At 50.9% G+C, this 19,488-nt stretch overlaps 1 protein-coding gene and 1 pseudogene across 5 annotated transcripts in view; one reads left to right on the top strand and one right to left on the bottom strand.

Annotated features, from left to right (window-relative positions):
• Positions 1–19,488, bottom strand: part of LOC147890349 (FKBP-like peptidyl-prolyl cis-trans isomerase family protein) — a 106,683-nt gene that overhangs the window by 57,533 nt on the left and 29,662 nt on the right. The gene's annotated exons all lie outside the window — the stretch shown is intronic.
• LOC147890350 (uncharacterized) lies at positions 1,851–19,054 on the top strand (annotated as a pseudogene).

The raw sequence follows: 19,488 nt of genomic DNA, 5'->3' as shown, positions 1-19,488 counted from the left end.
ACACCCGCATATGTGAAATAACAAGCTTTTGACCGGTCCATGTGATAGTCTTAAATGCCCGGGTGGGTACTCTATTGAGTACATAGTTGGAACACATGATGGAATCCAACCAAAATTTGTTCAGCAAAGACTTGCCCTTCAGCATGCATCTACTCATTTCCACCTCCATACGATTTTTCCTCTCTGCAAGCCCATTCTACTGCGGAGTATATGGCATTGTGCATTGATGAATGATGTCCCCAGCTGCTAAAAATTCAGAAAACTCACAAGACATGTACTCACCCCCCCTGTCAATGCGAAGAGTCAAGATTTTATTCCCGCTATTATTTTCAGCCATGGCAAGAAAATGTCTATACATAAGAAGACATCTAACTTGACTTTCATGCCATACATCCACGTTGATCTGGTGAAGTCATCCACAAATGTGGAAAAGTATAAGTAGCCTCCAAGTGATGCTGTCCGCATCAGCCCGCATACATCACTATGTATGAGATGCAACTTTTTGGATGCACCAACAGCCCCTTCCTTTGGAAATGAGAACCTGTGCATTTTGCCCAACAAGCAGCCCTCACAAACATATTTAGCAGGAGCATGCATGGGTGGGAGTGCAACAACCATATCCTTTTGAGTGCGTTTTCACCAGACTCTTGTAATTGAGATGCCCCAGTCTCTCATGCCACGAGTGAGAATCTGAAATTACAGATTCTGACCCCAAGTTTGCCTCAATAACTGGCTGTTTTTCATAAACATCAAGGTGGTGTAGCCCACTGGAAAGTGACCTAGTAAGTACAAACAGTCATCGTATCAGTTGTCATACACGGCACAACGATAACTGTCAAAAAGAACTCGAAAGCCATTCAAGGAGATGGCTGAGATAGAAATGAGGTTCTTTTTTATACTTGGCACATAAAACATGTCCAGAAGTGTACCCGTATCCCTTGAAACTAAGGTGATCTCTACCTGGCCAATCCCTTTCACGGGATAAGATGCATTGTTGGCACATGTCACTGTGGCACCATGTGGAGCAGCCCCCAATGACTAAAAGAGAGATTTGTAGGAAGTAATGTGCTTAGAAGCACCACTGTCAAACTACCAATCTGACTCGGTATCCGAGACAAACAAGGCTGTAGCATGCTTCTCTGGATGGTAATGCCATCTTAACAAATGCCCACTCATGATGAACAATCTTTGCTGCCTCATGGACATGTTCAGGGGCAGCAGAGGCATTTGTGACAGCAAGACCTGTTTGCTCTTTTTTCTTCTCTAAAGCTATGCGCTTGCTGTTTTTTCTCTTCCCATCTAAGGGGCAGAAGTTGATGAAGGCACGGAAGCCTTGGGCTTGCTGAAATTCTTGCCCCCTTTGCCCTTGCCTCTATGATATGAAGCAAAGGCTTGATCTGCATGAAAGAAGGCAGCCCGGTTGGTGTGGCTCTGTTCCTCTTGCAGAAGAAGGGAAACAAGCTTATTAAAGCTATAGTGGTTGGGGTTACCCATGGCCACTAGCCTCACTGTCGTAGCAAATCCTAATACGGAGTCAAGGAGCCCATCAAGTGTCGTATACACTACCTGTGAATCTAGCACATTCTCATCAATTTATCAAGTTGTCTACGTAAATAAGCAACCCGGCCCTCATTGTGAATCTGATAAAGACTGGCCAAAGTATCCCATGCATCCTTGGTTGCCTTGCAAGACCGAATGTGAGGTATAACCTCCCTCTTGCTATTCATAGCAATCATTGCATGTGCATGTGCATCTCTCTGATCCCAACCAATCTCCTCAGGTATGGGAGGGTTTGTGGCAGGCACACTGCGGGAGTAGTGGTAGGTGAACTAGAAGTGGTAGAAGTGTCTATGGTGGCAGCAGGTGCCTATGATGAAGAGACAGGTCTAGCCTCTAATCCATTGACAATACCCAAAAAAGTAGCGGTAGATGAACTAGAAGTGACAAAAGTGGCTATGGTGGTAGCAGGTGCCTGTGATGAAGAGACAGGTCTAGCCTCTTATCCATTGACAATACCCCAAAAATTGTGGGATACCAACAGCGCACCAAGTACGACCACATTGGACAGTTGGTACCATCAAGCTTGTCTTCATCGGCAAGCATTCCAAGAGATAGATGGTGAGCCATTGCAAATAAAAATCTCCAAAGAAAAAGAGTGCCCCGTAGATGTGAAAGCCTCAAGGCTGTCACTGCAAAGAGCTGGCTGCTCAAAGAATCTGACTGCTAGCTGCAAGTGTCAAGTAAGAATTGACAGCAATCGCAAATGTGATTTCCGGAAGTGGCTGCTCATGCACTGAGAAAAATGCACAATCTGTCCCCACAATTGACCTAGAAAAAATAGTCCAATCAAAGGACCCCCTTGCAAGTGCTGTCCTGCAAATGACCAGTCCAGAACAAAGGGCAAATGTCTGCAAATCTGTCCAAATGGTGGCCCAAATGAAAGGGCAAATGCAAATTTGGTCATGCCAAGCAAATATCACTGCAAATTTCAGCAAATCTGATATAAGTCCCAAATTTTCAGAGCACAAATATGCCAAAAGGAGGGTAAATGTGCAAAAGTCCCAAATTTTGCTAAGATTTCACAACTATGACAAAATGTCCGGCAATGTGACTGCAATGTCCTACAAATGCCAATGCAATGTCTACCAAAATGCCAAAATCTACCAATCTGACTGCTAGAAATAGCATATGTCTGATTCTCTCACTCCAAATAAGTGGATAGAGTGTCCGAATGTCTGCCAAACATGGCTCCAATGCAAATCTCAAGCAAAAAGTCAAAAGCCCCACGTCTCAAATGGAGAAAACCACCTAGAAGTTGAAGACCGGGTGGCACGAGAGCGGATCTCCTAGATAGAGAACAAGTTTCGCACAGGTAGATGGAGTGTACGGATGGTTTGCAGGGCTATATGGCGGGGGCACAGAAGTCTGGCGAAATGCAGGGCGCAGGCGTCGAGGTGACTATATGGACCAATACAGTAGCCCGTACGACGAGATGCGGCGGTGCTGGCACAATAGTTGGTACAAGAGCGCGAAGATGTTGTTACGGAGCGACGAATAACTATTTTGCTAAAACAGCAATACCCCTAACTAATGCTTGAAGCATAAACAAAAGCCACTTCCACCCAAACTTGATCACACATCGGATCGGCACCCATCTTCACTAGTTGCATTCGATTCCTTGGCAAGAGGATGGACTGCACTGAAAGCACGGGGGGAGACAAGTAGGAGAAAGAGAACCTGCTTTGATGCCATTGTTGGGTGCAGGAAGCAATGGAAAGGGAGTGGAATGCAATGGGGCAAACAACAACTGAAGGAAACTGAGAGTTCTTGCAAATGGATAATGAGAGAGTACAAAGGGATTGCCTATATGTCCCCAAAGTAAACCATATGGTTGACCAATAAAGTCAACTCTATGAGTTGGCGTAACCTACAAGGCACATACCAGGGCTAAGTGCTAACACTCAGGATTGAGGCGAAGAGAGCCACAAGCACACCCGAAGAGCAGGGGATCTGTAGACTATGCACACTGGAAGAGGTGGAGATAGAGGAGCACTTCTTGTGTACTTGCTCTGTTTACTATGAGATCCGTGGATGATATCATTGCGTTGGTCTCTATTTGATGGAGATGCGATGGCATAGAGAGACATTGTTGTGCCAGATCAGAGAGCAAGAGGAGATAGTGACACATGAGACTAAGATAAATTGAGCCCAGTGACGTGTCACAAATTTTTACACATAGCGGAGTAGAGGTGGAGGAGATAGACAATATGGGGGATGAGTGGGTCAGTGGGATGAGATAAGGACAAGGAGAGATGCAGCCAGATATGCAAGAGATACACACGATGCAAAGAGGGACCAGGGTAGGTTCAGCCCATCACAGCTATATTCGGAGAGGATCGTCCGATCGAAGGCATCACTATCGACATGGCCTGCCGGATACATAGATCACAAAGACCATGCCCCCACTCGCAGAGAGACATGACCCAACAGACACACATACGAGACATTTCCGAAGCTCATAAGAGAGCCACCCTGGCACAAGGTTATGTATTTTGACTTTGCGATTGAGTATTAGTTCTTAACTATTGGATTTTGAGTTTAGTTTAGCATAGTACTCAGCAAAGGGCCTTAGCGAGCCCTTTCCTCCAGCCCCACAGTGGCTTGTATGAGTTATTTCTATGTTTGTACTATCAGCACTTCACCCTGGTATGGCCTTGTAGGCTAGTCTTAGGATTCAGTCAACCCCTAGGTTGACTGAATTGGGCAACCATATGGTTGACTTTGGGGCCATATTGGCCACCCCTTTGTACTTTCTCATTATCCATTGCAAGTACTCTGTGTTCCTTCAACTTGTTGTTTGCTCCCTTGCGTACCATTCCATTTCCATTGCTTCCCGCACCCAACAATGGTATCAGAGCAGATTGTCATGTTCCTACCTGCCTCGCCCCGTGCTCATTACTCAACCTCCCATTGCTCCTACCTACCATTTTGCTCCAGTTCAGTCATGTGCCTCATTTTGTCGCCAGAAACCTGTTTCGGAGAAGAAAAACAGTCCATTGGCTGTTGTTTGACATTTTGAGGTCCAATTTCGACGTTTTTTGAAATTTATGAGCTGCTCGCATGCATACAAATGACCCTGTCCCGCACCATTTCGGCCAAAAAAACATTATCTATGCAATTGTATGGACGTTCGTACAGTTGTGCAGACCTGTACAGACACATGCACGATAGTGCCAAGAATCCATAGGACTGGTCAAAACTTGATTTCGAGCATTTTTGGGCTGTTTTTTGAGGTTTTTTGCTCATATCTGGACTCTTTTCAGTCATTCGGGCCTTCCTCCAACTGCTCCACCTTGCTCTAACACCGTTTGGCTGGGATTTGCTCCCTCTTCACTCGGATCTTCTTGGTATAGTTGGATTTGAAACTTTTTACCCTCTTTTATGTCAAATTTGCACACATTGCAGTGACATTGAGGTGATTTTGCTCTAGAAATTGGGGCTTTTGTGTCACATTTGCAGACTTTGAAGTGACATTTTCTCCTTTTGGTCACATTCTGGGGCTTTTGCAATATTTGCCCAATTTTGACTCCATTTCAACTCTGACATTGGGGATTTTTGATCTATTGCACGCAGATTGTGAGATACTTTCAGATTTGCAGATTATTTTGTCACATTTGCCCAAATAGTAGTGACATTTAGCTGCTTTAATATGAAATTGGGGGTTTTTAAGTGACATTGGCAAGAATTTGCAGCAGATTTGGTTTCATTGCAAAGTTACAGCTTATTTTGGGGCATAATTTGCCCTCTTTTTGGCATAATTTCCCTCTCCAAATTTGGGGTTTTGCCAGATTTGTTGATATATACAGCATTCTTTGCTTGATACAACCAAATTTGGGTTCTATTTGCATTTGCCCTTTGATTTAGATTATTTGTCCTTTGACATTTGTGGCATTCAGCCACCATTTGGGACAGTCCGCTCAGATTTGCACGGGGCAGCTTTGCAGACATTTGCCCTCTGATTTTTTGGGAACAGCTTGTGCATTTTGCTCATGTTTGAGCAGCCATCTCGGCATTGACACTTGTAGACATTTGCTGTCATTTTTGTCTAACATTTGCAGCAAGCAGTCAGATATTGGTGCAGCCAGCTCTTTTCATTGTAGCCTTGAGGCTGTGACACTTGCAGAGCACTTTTATTTTTTGGGGATTTCCATTTGCACTGGCAAACCGTGAATCTTTTGGGATGATTGTTGCTGCTGAGGACAAGCTTGATGACACCAATTATCCCATGTGGTCGTACTCCGTGCGCCACCTGTTGGTGTCCGGGAACTTTTAGGGAATTATATCTGGATTGGAGACTAGACTTGTCTCTTCATCACAGGCACCTGCTGCCACCGCAGCCACTTCTACCACTTCTGGTTCATCTACCACTACTCCATCGTTGACCCTCCAAAACAAGAACGGATTCATTGGGATCAACGAGATGCAGAGGCACATGTAGTGATTGCCATGAATTGCAAGAGATTTGGTATACCTCACATTCGGTCATGCAAAACAGTCAAGGCTGCCTGGGATACTTTGGCCAGTCTATATCAGATACATAATGTGACTAGAGTTGCTTATTTGCACAGGCAGCTTGACAATGTTAAGATGAATGAAGGAGGCAGCATTTCACACAAGTCAAGGACTGAGAGCAGCTCATCAACGTAGATGAGATTGTACCACACTCACAACTTGTGTCCACCACACTCGATGGACTCCATGACTCATATCAGGGATTTGCTACAACACTTAGACTAGTGGCCATGGGTAATCCCAACCACTATTCTTTTGATAAGCTTGTTTCCCTACTCCTGCAAGAATCCTGCAGAAGGAGAAGAATCATCAAAACAGGGCTGCTTCTACTCAAGCAGATCAAGCCTTTGCTACTGATCATAGAGGCACAGGAAAAGGCGGGAAATTTTACAGCAAGCCCAAACCTACATTTGGTACCTCATCCTCTTCCTCTCCTACTGATGGGAAGAAGAAGAACCACTGCACTTATTGCAGGAAACCAGGTCATGACATCTTTAAGTTGCGGAAGCCTATTGCTTACGAGAAGAAGAAGAAGCGACAGCCAGAACAGCAAGGTCTTGTTGTGATAAATACTCCAGTTGCTAATGACACAAATACAGAGGCAGCCAATCTTGCTCATGATTAGTGGGGATTTATTGCGGAGTGTCATTATATGATTCAGCTTTTGCAGCCTCACGTTCTGCCTCAGGTTGGTACTTTGATAGTGGTGCTTCCAAGCACCTCACTTCCTGCAAAAATCTCCACACATTGAGTGGTGTTCCAAAGGGGGGCACTGCCACTTGTGCAAAGAAAGTAGCATATCTTGTGAAAGGGATTGGTCAGGCGCTTGGTTGAGTGCTTGTCACTACAGTGTCAAGTGATACCATTCCACTTGTCGAAGTTTTATATGTTCCAGGTATAAAAAAGAATATGATTTCTATCTCAGCCATCTCCACACATGGCTTCAAAGTTCTTTTTGATGGTTATTGTTGTGCCGTTTATGATGATCAGTACGACAACTATATAGTACTTCCTGGAACAATTGATAGAGGCCTATATCATCTTGACATATATGCACAACAGGCTGCTATAGAAGCTAATGCAGTGGCTGAATCTGTAATTTCTTATACACATCTAAGGCATGAGAGATTGGGACATCTCAACTTCAACAGTTTGGTGGAGATGCATTCATATGACATGGTCGTAAAATCACCCATGTATGCACTTAAAAACATATACACGAGGGCTGCTTGTTGGGAAAAATGCATAGTTTCCATTTCCCAAGAACGAGACCCTTCGTGCATCCAGGAAGTTGCATCTCGTATGTAGTGATGTGTGCAAACCGATGCTTGGGGGGTACTATTACTTTGTTACTTTTATAGATGACTTCACCAAGTTCACTTGGATATATCCCATGAAGCTGAAGTCAGATGTATTCTCTTGCTTTAAGCATTGGATTGCCTTGGCAGAAAATGAGAGTGGGAAGAAACTCTTGACCTTCCGCACTGATGGGGGGGATGAGTACTTGTCCCAGGAATTTTCTGCTTTTTTAGCAGCCCGGGGTATCATTCATCCGTGCACAGTGGCCTACATTCTGCAACAAAATGGACTTGCCGAGAGCACAATAATAGAACGGAAACGGAAATGGATAGGTACATGCTTAAGAGAAAGTCTCTACCCAATAAATTCTGGTTGGATGCAATCATGTGTGCCAACTATGTGCTCAACCGAGCACCCACTTGGGCATTGTTTCACTCTTACTCTGAATCTTGAATCTCTAATCCTTCGTCTCCTTTTCTTGCATAGAGAGAACAGGAGACTCTCATACAAATGCTTGTGGCTTTGACTCTTGTCTCCTAGAAAGCTACTTCTCTGTTCATCACTAGCTCTGTGTCTCGGTCATACAGCCGATAAGCCTTTGACTCCTTGTTATAACCTACCAATATACACTTCTTGCTCCGAGATCTAGTTGTGTTTTATCTACTTTGTTCTATGTTAAAAAAATCAAAACCGAAAATCCTAAAATGGGAAACGATGGGTTTCTCACCATAGTATGCCTCGTATGGAGTTTTCCCCTCAGCCACCTTGGTCTTTGTCATGTTCATGATGTGAATTGCCACATGCATTGCCTCACCCCAAAAGGATCTGGGAAGCTTCTTCCCCTTTGGCATACATAGCTCCATCTCTGTGATTTACCCAATTTTTCCTTTCTGCCACCTCGTTTTGTTGGGATGTATGTGCATTGGTCACCTATCTCTTGATCCCTTCTTTCGTGCAATAGACGTCGAAAGCCTTTGACATGTACTCTCCCCCTCTATCGGTTCCAAATGTTTCTATTTCTTTCTCAGCTCCTTCTCAACTTTGGCACTCCATTCTTTGAACTTATTTGAGATTGGAATTCCTCCCAAATAGGGCCAACTCACAAGGAGCCAACCAGATCCAAAAGTGACCATCTCACAGCCTAACCAGATCAAGTACAGAGCCAACTAGTCTACTGCATATGCCAACCTATTTGTTGGATGCAGACATGTTGTTAACCTATTAATAGGCCCTGGCACTTGCTATCAGTGCTGCACTACACTCCTACAGTGCTGCCACATGTCAGCTACTACTGTCTGCATCTACCCTCCAACTTGTCGCATCCCTAATCATGGGTCTACTCTATCAAGTACTGGCTAAACCTTTCCACGTCTACTCAGCGCTTAGTCCTCCTCATATGGGGACTCACATAAGCTAGTGATCTCTTCTAATGCGCCTCACAATCACTCAACTGTGGGCCAATGCCCATGCGTCGAATGATATGCTCCAACTGCTCTCTAAGAAGGGCTTTAGTGAAGATGTCCGAGATGTAATCCTCTACTGGATGATAGAGCAGCTCCATGATCTTGTCCATAATCAACCTCTACTATAATGGTAGTGAGCCTTGATCGTGAAATACCAGTTCTTTGCAATTGATATGCAGCTCCTATTGTCACGCAAGATCATTGTCACCTCCTCGTGAATAATTCCTGCGTTTTCTAGTACCCATCTAAACCAAATGAACTCGCAGACTGCCAAACATGCCGCTTTGTATTCTACCTTTGTGAAGAGAGCGCAATTGTGGGTTGCTTCTTGTTGAGAATGATACAGCACCAGATGCAAGCATGAAGCAAGAGCTGGACATTAAGCACCATGTAACCCGCCCAATCTGTGTCACAAAACCCACCAAGCTCACTCCCACTGCAGTATGTGATCCCATACCCTTTCGATATCTCAGAACCCTGAATCCCCCTGTCATGTAATTCTCTCTTGGCTTCGATGAGAATTGACACGATAACCCCACTGCAAAAGCTAAATTTGGTAGAATATTGGCCAAATACAACAAGCTCCCAACCAACAATGGAGGTCGGTGCATTGTTACATTCCTCCATTTGAAACCTGACAATACTTCTCTTGAAAAAGTAGTTAAGAAATTCTAAATCTGTATTTATTTGATTACAATTAAAGAGTTTTCCATTTGTGTTAATTGTGGTCAAAGAGTTCCTTTAATGGTCAAAGAATTGACTATGATCAAAGATACTTGACTCTGGTTAAGTAAGCCTAATTTCGGTTGGGGAGGCTTGGTTTATTACTAAGAGGGTTAACTGCGGTTAACCAGAGAACCACAGAGCTAACTACGGTCAGAGAGTGTTAACTTCAGACAACGAGACTTGGCATGCACCAAGAGGGTTAACTACATTTAACCGAGTTGTGCCAACTTCGGTTGGACAGACTTGGTCGTAATTAAGGCACCTCGACCGTTGGTCAAAGCCCCCTTAATTATGATCAAGAGTGTTGACTCCGATCAACCAGAGAACATATATTTATATTTGTTTATGTGTTATGTTTGCGAAGCGCTAAAAATTAATGGGTGCCATGGCTATGTGCCTTATTTAATTGTTGCAAGTATAAGAAAGGTTCTAGACTTGGGCATTGTGGTGCTGTCTCGCATGATCCCTCATATCCGGATGTTGAGGGCCTTCGAAGCCCTCTACTGCTGCTCCTATATGGCGGCTGAAACGGTTGCCTTTGCGGTCTCCCGTTTCACCACGTCCACCCACCTAGTTGTCTCTACTATAGCCGACTGTATCGTGGCTATCTGTGCCTCCATCTCTGTGACTGGGGTCCCTCCAGGCGCTGCTCTCAGGGTTCCGAGCTCCTCTCGAAGCTGTGTGATGTCGTGTCTGAGCCCCTAGATAAGGGTGCCCTACTCATGTATAATGCGTGCCTGCTCCTGGGTGTATCGGGCCTGCTCTTGAGTGTAATGTGTCAGCTCTGCCTGACGGGCCCGGATGTTGTGTATCTCAGCCAGTAGGGAGTCCCAAGCATCTGGTGGGGGCCTAAGAATTCCTGGTCCAGGTCTAAAACCTGCTTGCCCGTGTGGGGTAAAGTAAGAGATCTCGTAAACTGTCTGCGCTCCTGCGAGCTTCCCCTCCCCCCCTCGCCGTTAGCCCCTACCTCCCCCCTCGCTCCCCCCCCCCCCCCCTTGCTGCGACCACCTCCACCCCCCCCGCTACCCCTCGCCTCACCTCCGCCCCAGCCGCCCCCTCGCTCCATCCCGCCCCCTCGCTCCATCCCGCCCCTTGCCTCCGCTCGCTCCAACCCGCCCCTCGCCCCCTCGCTCCAATCCGCCCCCTCGCCCCTCGCCCCTCCCCCCCTCGCTCCAACCCGCCCCCTCGCTCCATCCCCCCCCCTTACCTCCGCTCCATCCCGCCCCCTCGCTCCACCCCGCCCCTCGCCCCCGCTCTAACCCCCCCTCGCTGCCGCTCTAACCCCCCTCGCCGCCGCTCTAACCGCGCGCTCCATCCCGCGTCGCCTCGCCGCCGCCTTTTTTTTTTTTTTTTTTTTTTTTCACCCCCGCCTTTCCAACTTCACCCCCCCCCCCCCGCCCTCTCCGTACTCCCCGCACCCCGCAGCCTTCGCCCCGCCCTCAGCTTCGACCCCTCCGACCCTTCATTTCGCCTCGCCCGCCTCACCCCCAGGCTCCACCGCCGCTTCATCCCCTTCTTGGGTGGCAGCCTGTTTTTCTTCATCGGAAGCTTGCAGTTAGTCTTGGCGGTATGGCGGCCCCCAGCCCGGATCCGGAGGCCCAGTCGGACCCTCCCTCTCCAGATGCCTACCGCGTTATCCTGACAGAGCAACAATCATCCCGTGTTCAGGCGGTAGCCAGTGACTTTGCTCGTACCTCTGTTTACGGTAGAGTCATTGGACACTCCCCCTCCAGGTCTACCATCAGGGACTGGCTCCAGTCCACTCTCTTGCTAGAGGATGGCCACATTGAGGAGGTGGCCCTTATGGGAAGGGGCATCTTCTGGCTCAAACTCTCCAGTGAGAAAGCTGCGAGCAATCTGGTAGCCGGTTCCCCCACATCGGTGGATGGGAAGATCATCATGATAGTCCCGTGGTACCGTGGTTTCAGCGCAGCGGACTTCGATACTCGGTTCCGTATACCTCGCCACCCAGTGACACTCGTTTTTCCAGGGCTTGCTACTGAGCTGCGGCCGATTGTCAGGGACTTGGGCTCCCATTTTGGCTGGGTTATGCACGACACCTTTGCCGATGCGGTGACCACGGCAGGAGCTCCCCGAGTCCGTGTGGCTGTGGCGGATCCTGCGACTCTCCCTGCAGTGATCGAGATCGTTACAGGTGCCGACAGTATCACCCAGAGCATGATAGTCACCGGACAGCCAGGTCAGTGCCTGCGGTGCCATGGCTTTGGGCACTTGGCGGCTGCTTGTCCACGCTTTGCCAGCTCGTCTCGACCCTCCCCGCCCCCGCCCCCTCCGCCCCCACCTCCCCCCCCCGGACAGCCACGTCAGGAGGAGCCGAGGCAGTCGGAGCCTGGGCCAGAGGTAGTGGGCGGTTGGACCGAGGTTCGAAGGAAAAGAGGAAAGAATAAGAAGATTTCGGATAAAGGCAAGGAGGCAGAGGTTACCACTCCTGCAGCAGCACTCCACAGGCCTGACAGGCAGATGCCCCAGGGACCTGGGAGAGCCTCTTCTTCGACGGCAGCCCGCCCTCCACAGCCTCAGATCCTCCTCTCTCCCACCCCCCCGCCTTCTCCCCGGTTTCCCCAGTTTCCCCCCCCTTCGCCCGCCCCGCAGTTTCAGCCCCCGCCTCCTTTTCCTCAGTCCCCTCCCCCCCCCCCTCCCTCTCAGCCCCAGTTCCAGATGCATCCTCATCCCCCTCCCCCCCCTGCTCCCCTCGCCCCTCCTACAGAGTTAGCTGCACCGTCGCCTTCCCAGCCGAGTGCAGCCTCCGCTCCACCTCCTCCACCTTCTCCGCCAGTCGCCTCCGTGGAGCCCGAGTCGCCTATCCCGCAGCCTCCTCCCCCTCCTCCCCCGCTTGCAGGACACCTGGTGTCTGTACCATCAGTGGAGCAGGTTTCCCTTCCCGCTAGCCCCTCAGTGGCAGACTCAGCTGGGTCTCAGCTCCAGGAGAGAGAGCTCCCTCGAGACTTTTACAGATCTGGCCCCTGGGACTACCTGGATGTGGCCGACCTTGGGACCTTCCCGGCTTGTCTCGACATTAGTATCTTCATGCTCCGCAAAGGGGCGGATGGGAGGCTTGGTGCCTTGGCTCCCAGGGATGGCCCTAGCTTCGCCTTCACGTTCCTCAGCGATGGCACCGAGACCTGGACAGACGACTCGGTGTGGGAGGCTCTCAGAGAGCAGACACACGCCCAGATTTGCTCCTGGATAGGCCCGTCCGGTGGGCAGCTCCTCGAGACTCAGTGGTCCGAGGGCGATGTGCGCTTGCGGTGGCGTTGCGCTGCCAAACGTTTCTGATTGATCGTGATCCTCAGACCCCCCCTGACATGGCCTCTTCCCCAGGATGTCAGAGCTTGGTCCCAACAGAAACTCCGAACCTTCTACGGGATGACTGCTTCAGAGATCTCGAGCTGGCTCGAGAAAGCATTTGTTCATGGCACTAGAGGCCTCTCGCCTTTGCTGAAGGTTTTGAAGAACGGGCAGGACGACCCCGTCTCCCCCTCCAAACCTTCTCACAAGCGGCAGCGCCTCCACTCCGATCTGTCTGATTCTTCTTCGACTTCTTCTGCGAGCAGACAGCTGTTCGCAGCCCCCCATCCCTCTCCATGAGCCTACACCTCGTTTCCTGGAATGTGAACGGGTTTCACTCTTCGAGTACCCGTGGTCCCAGGAAGCTCATTCTGCGTCAGGAACTTCAGCCTGCAGTGATTGGTCGATTGGATGTACTGCTGCTCCAGGAGCACAAGCTTTCTGCGGCTCATGCCCGTAGCTGCGGGAAGGTTCTCCCTGGACGCTCCTACACTTATTGGGAGCCTTCGATCGGCGCACAGGGGAGGAGCGGGGGGGTCTGTACCTCCGTGTGCGAGCAGTTAGCTCAGTCAGTTTTCGGTCACGGCACGTTGATCCCAGGCCGAGCCCTTTGGGTAGGCCTGAACTTGGAGGGTTCCAAGATAGGAATCCTCAACATTTATGCTCCCACAGACCTCAGATGCAGAGCCACCTTTTGGAGGACACTCACAGGGATTCTTCCAGACATGGAATCCTGGATTGTTGGAGGAGACTTCAACAACCTGGAGACCTTGGAGGACCAGCAGGGTAGAGATCCGGAGTTCACAGGTATGGCTCAGGCAGAGCAGTCAGCTTGGGACTCTTTCATCTTCGCGACAGGAGGGAGGGACAGTTGGAGAGACCCGTCCTTCCGGCGTTGGCACGGGAGCCTGGACTTCTCTTGGGGCTTCCGCAGGGAAGGAGGCAGACTCCTGGAGCGGCTTGATAGGTTTTATGTCAGTGATTGGGCCATCAGCAGAGGTGGCCAGGCGGGCATTGTTCCAGGGACGACACTATCCGACCATGCGCCTGTGCTCCTCTCATTAGATTCGGTAGCCCAGACTCTCCCCCCCCGATCATGCAGGATTCCCGATTCCATCTTCTCGAGGGTGGACGTCCGTAGCAGCATTTGCAGTCTTTGGGACAGAGATTGGGGGGAGGGCATGGATCTGGTAGACTCGGTCGCGCAGGCTCTGCAGGAGTCCAGCCAGATCTGCCAGCTCGCAGCCCTACAGGTTCGACAGGATTGGTGGGGCAGAGAGAGCTCTTCGGAGGGACCTCGCCTCCATTCAGCGACTTCAGCAGTCTTCCCCGGGCTCGGAGGAGCTTCGGATCCAGGCCCTTCGAGCCAGAGCCCTCTTGGAGGAGACCCTCCAGCGTCGCTCCGAGTTCTCCTATCACGCCTCTCTCTCCTTCTGGGCCCGGAAGGGTGACCGGATGTGCAGGGAGTTCTTCAGGACACACGGCCAGAGAGCTGCAGGTGATCAGCTACGGAGTCTCAGGACAGCGGATGGTCACACTGTTACGGACCCGGGGGAGGTCATGGGGTTGGCCACTGACTTCTACAGGACCCTCTTCCAGCAGGAGCCACTTGCCCCTCGTGCTAGTCGTGACCGTGAGGAGGTGTGGAGGCACATTCCATCCCTGGTCCAGCCCAGCATGCAGGCGTCGTTGTTGGCGCCGTTCACCGCGGATGAGATGTTGGAGGCCTTGATGGCTATTGATGGGCAGAAATGCCCAGGTGAGGATGGGCTATCCCGAGCTTTCTTCACCTCCTTCTGGGACCAGATCCATCAGCCCCTCCTTGCAGCTCTGCAGGGGATTTTCAGCAGCGGTCAGATGCCAGAGAGCCTCTCCTCGGGACTGATTTGCCTCATCCCGAAGGGAGGAGATAGACAGGAGATCCGCCAGTGGCGTCCGATCACTCTCCTTACCACTGCCTACAAAATCCTCGCCAAGATGATCAGTGCCAGAGTTCGACCTCTACTCCCAGACCTTGTCCATGACACTCAGACAGGCTTTGTCCAGGACCGCAGTATCCTGGATAATGTCTTCACCTTTTCAGAGGCGGCGGAGTGGGCTCAGTACAGCGGTTCACACCTTGCCATTTTACTTCTCGACTTCGAGAAGGCCTACGATCGCGTGGATTGGTCCTTTTTGGAGGGGACTCTGGAGCGGCTAGGTTTCCCGGCAGGCTGGATTCAGGGTATCTCAGCTTTGTACAGGACAGCGTCTAGCAGAGTCATCATTGGAGGCAGGATGGGTGAGCGTTTCAGCTTGGAGAGATCAGTACGTCAGGGTTGTCCCCTGGCTCCTTATCTGTTTCTCTTCTTCGCCGAGGCCATGACTTACTACCTTCGGGCGAGGTCCACAGGGCTCAGGGGTGTCCGCCTTCCACTCCGGGAGGACACGGAGCTTCTGGACTCAGAGTACGCAGATGATACAGCCCTTTATGTCCAGGACGATGAGAGGATGCTAGAGAGGGTGCGGATGGCCCTGGAGGTTTTCTGCTCGGCCGCTGGTGCGAAAATCAACTGGAACAAATCAGTTGGTTTTCTCACAGACCCGGGGGCGTGTTCTCAGTGGGGGCGATTCCTGGGCTTCAGATGGATTCCACGTGGTCAGACAGCTAGATACCTTGGCTTCCAGGTTGGCCTAGACATTACGCCAGCCCAGCAGTTTCTCCCGGTGCTAGATTCCATCCGACGGAAGCTGGCTTTCTGGAGCACTGCTAAGCTGTCCCTTGCAGGTCGTGCTTTAGTAGTTAACCAGGTCCTTCTAGCCACGGCTTGGTATGTGGCTTCCTGTTGGTGCTTCTCGAGATCCAGCGTGGCACAGCTCAGGAGGTTGGTTCGGAACTTTCTTTGGTCTGGGGAGGATGGGCAGAGAGATACCAGAGCCAGGGTTGCTTGGCAGACAGTCATTCTTCCGCAGGCGGAGGGGGGTCTGGGGGTCATTGATCCAGAGCTTCAGAGTCAGGCCTTGTTAGGCAAGCTTATCATCCGCGGTTTGACCCCAGGGGGGCAGACGTGGAAGATGTTACTCCAGCAGGGAGTCGGCTCTTGTGTCCCGCGCCGAGGTGGAGAGTGGCTACCGTCCTTCAGGTGGATCTTCACTTCCGCCCCGCTCACTCAGCCCCGCTCCCCACTCGTTCGTAGCCTCCTCATGGTTTGGAGGCGGCTCCGTCTCAGTCTCATTCAGTCCCAGCCCAGCTGTCAGGAGGAGATCGATCGCCAGCCGCTCGTCTGGAATGGGCAGGTCAGAGACGCCGAGGGCCTTCAGTTGGGGGAGAGATCACATATCAGGTGGGACGGCTGGATGAGGGGGCCAGCCCGGTCCCTTCGAGTTTGGAGGGATACGTACAGACATCTGGAGATGGCCGATCTGGCAGACGCAGCGGGAGGTGCACGCGGAGTCCAGGCGAGACGCACGGAGATCGACGGAGCGATCCCAGCCGCTTGGTTGGCTCCACCTGAGCCTCAGGTCCTCATGCCTGGAGACACCCACTGGCTGGGACAGTTCACCCCCCGTGGCATCCCACTGGTGGTCGCAGGACGTTTTGATGACTCCTCTATCGCCTTCTTCGCGGTTTCAGGGGACGGACGACTCAGGAGAGAGGATGCGCTCATTGACCCCCTACTACCGTGGCAGAGGGTTAGGGTCGTAGGCCTTCTGGGGAAGGTCTGGCATACCGACCCTAGTATCGAGCAGGACCAGTTGCAGCTTTGGCGTCTTTGGCTCTGGGAGGGGCGGGCCTTGTCAGAGCTTGAGTGGGACCCAGGAGAGTGGTGGTGGCCAGAGATTGTGACAGGACAGGGGCAGACTTCCTTCTTCGCGTACAGCACGACTCTGGGCAGGCGAATTCTCGGGAGGATGCAGAGCCGCCCCCCCACCCAGCGTCCTAGCTGGTACGCACAGGGTATTTCCAGGTTCTTTTTGCAGGCTTTCTGGAAGGCCTTGTGGGAGAGCTGGCGGCCGCGGAAGATCTCGTACTTCCTGTGGCTTCTTACCCACAAAGGTCTTCCAGTGGGGAGCTGGTTGAGGCAGATAGGCCAGGACGGTTGCTGTCAGATTTGCCATGCGGATGAGGAGTCACCAAAACACTGCCTGTGGAGCTGCATGCGCGCCCAGGAAGTGTGGAGGTGGACTTTCGGGCTTCTTACTCGTGCAGCACCAGAGCTAGGAGTGATCACTTGGGGCGCGTTCTGTTGGTGCAGCACCGCACCTGGTCTTCATCACTTGTTCGAGGCATGCCAGCAGGACCCCACTTTCCTTATCACACAGGGGACGTGGGGGCCGCTCGAGGGTATCCCACAGCACCTAGCAGAGGCTGATACAGGAGTTCGGGAGAGGCAGCCAGTCTGGGAGATTATCAGCAGCATTACAGGATGGCACATCTGGACCTCGCGCTGCGCGCAGATCCTCGGTGGCACCTCCTTATCGACTGCCCAGATCATGGCGGAGATTTGGAGTGAGATTATTCATACCCTCAGAGGCCAGTGGGACCAGATTCAGGGAGACTCCCGGGCTGGTCAGGAGAAGCGGAGACGCTTCCTCCAGGCTTGGGATTCACAGAGCCTCTTCTTCGAGCAGACTACGCAGGGCCTTCGGTGGCACTACTCACCACCCCGATGGCTGTTCATTCACACTCAGCATATTCCTCCGTGAGAGTATGATTTATTATGCTACCTTTTGGGCTGCGTCCGGTTTGTGAACGCAGCCCGTCAGCTATAAGCTGACCTATTGTATCTTGTTCTCGAAGTAATATAATTAGAACTGTTTTTTCGGCAAAAAAAAAGAATTCCTGGTCCAGGTGGGAACTGGATCTCGAGAGGGGTTGGAATGAAGGTGGGCTACTGAGGTTGTACTGAGGGTGGGGACAGCGTGATCTGATCGGGGGAGTGGTATGTAGAAGTAGCAAGGCCGGACAAGGTGATGAAGGGTGGTTGACTGAGAGGTAGAGGTGATACGAGGGAAAAGTACTGTGGAGCCGTGGCCGGTGGGGCTAGTGCTGAGGCTACTGGAGAGGAGACTTGTGATGATGATGCAGGAGAGGGGGAGGAGAGAGGTGGCGTAGATGATGAGGCAGATGATGGTGGTGAAATAGTGGTGGTAACCATAGAGATCAAGAATGTGGTGAGCGGCATGGGCTTCAGGTGGGCCCCTTTCTTCTGCGCCGCGGTGCTGCCCACTGTCAAACCACTCCGGTTGTTGCGTTTGTTGAAGTCATCCAAACTGAGTTGCTTTTGTGCTTTCCCCTTGTCACCGTTCCCCTTCCCCATCTCCTCGCGTATGTAAATTTGGACCGAAGGGTCTCCCGCCTAGTCCCCTGTCCTCATCCCCCTTTGCCATTCATTGTGGGGGAGGCGGAGGGGAGAGGGTGCAGGGCGGCGGACAGGCAGAGCAGAGAGGCGAGGGGCAGGGCGGAGAGGCCTACGGGAGGGAGCAGAGGGGCTACAGGAAGGGGCGGAGAGGCTAGCGGGAGGAGGCGGAGAGGCTACGAGAGGGGGCGAAGAGGCTAGTGGGTGGGAGTGGAGGAGAGCCTATAGGAGAGCTGAGCAACTGAGCGACGGGCTGAGCGTCTGAGCGAGGGGAAGGCTGAGCGAGCAAGGCAGCTAAGCGAGGGGGAAGTCCGAACAGCAATTGAAAGGTCTCAAGAAAAGCATAAAAGAGCTGCAGATAAGCATAGGAGATAGTTAGATCTCAAGGAAGGGGATTGGGTACTTTTGAAGTTCGAGAAAGCTAGGCTCCGCAAGTTTAAAGGCAAACAAAAAGTGTATGCAAAGTTATCTCCCAGATACTGTGACCCTTTCAGGGTTACAGGAAAGATTAATGAGCTTGCATACAGGTTAGCATTGCCAGAGCATTGGAGGATTCAAAATGCTTTCCATCTGAGTCTTCTAAAAAAATTCCAGGGGCCAAAGCCTACAGAGCCAATAGCAGAGGATCCACCAGAAGTGGATGAGCTGGAGGAGATCCTTCAGCCAGAGCAGATTGTGTATCATACTGTACGCAAAGGCCCTCATGGCAAGGAATTTTACAGGTATCTTGTAAAATTCAAGAATTATTCGGCATTGGATGCCAAGTGGATGGATGAAGACATGTCTGATCATCCACAACTTTTGGATGTTTACAAGGAATCTTTTCAGTTGAGGTCAACTGAATAGGAGCCGAGGGGATGTCACCAAGTTGTAAATATCCTAAAGTCAAAGTATTGTTTTGACCATTTATTTGATCATAATTAAAGAGTTTTCCATTTGTGTTAATTATGATCAAAGAGTTCCTTTAATGGTCAAAGAATTGACTATGATCAAAGATACTTGACTCTGGTCAAGTAAGCCTGATTTCGATCAAGGAGACTTGGTTTATTACCAAGAGGGTTAACTGCGGTTAACCAGAGAGCCATAGAGCTAACTACGGTCAAAGAGTGTTGACTTCTGTCAACAAGACTTGGCATGCGCCAAGAGGGTTAACTACATTTAACCGAGTGTGCCAACTTCGGTTGGACAGACTTGGCCATAATTAAGGCGCCTCGACCGTTGGTCAAAGCCTACCTCAATTCCACTACTATTCTGCAAGCATTTGTATCTTCAAGAACGAT

This window comes from Dipteris shenzhenensis, chromosome 19, assembly GCF_047967505.1.
Source record: "Dipteris shenzhenensis isolate YYH24624 ecotype China chromosome 19, Dip_SZ_1.0, whole genome shotgun sequence".
Lineage (NCBI taxonomy): Eukaryota > Viridiplantae > Streptophyta > Polypodiopsida > Gleicheniales > Dipteridaceae > Dipteris > Dipteris shenzhenensis.
This window is presented reverse-complemented; position numbering and strand designations above follow the sequence as displayed.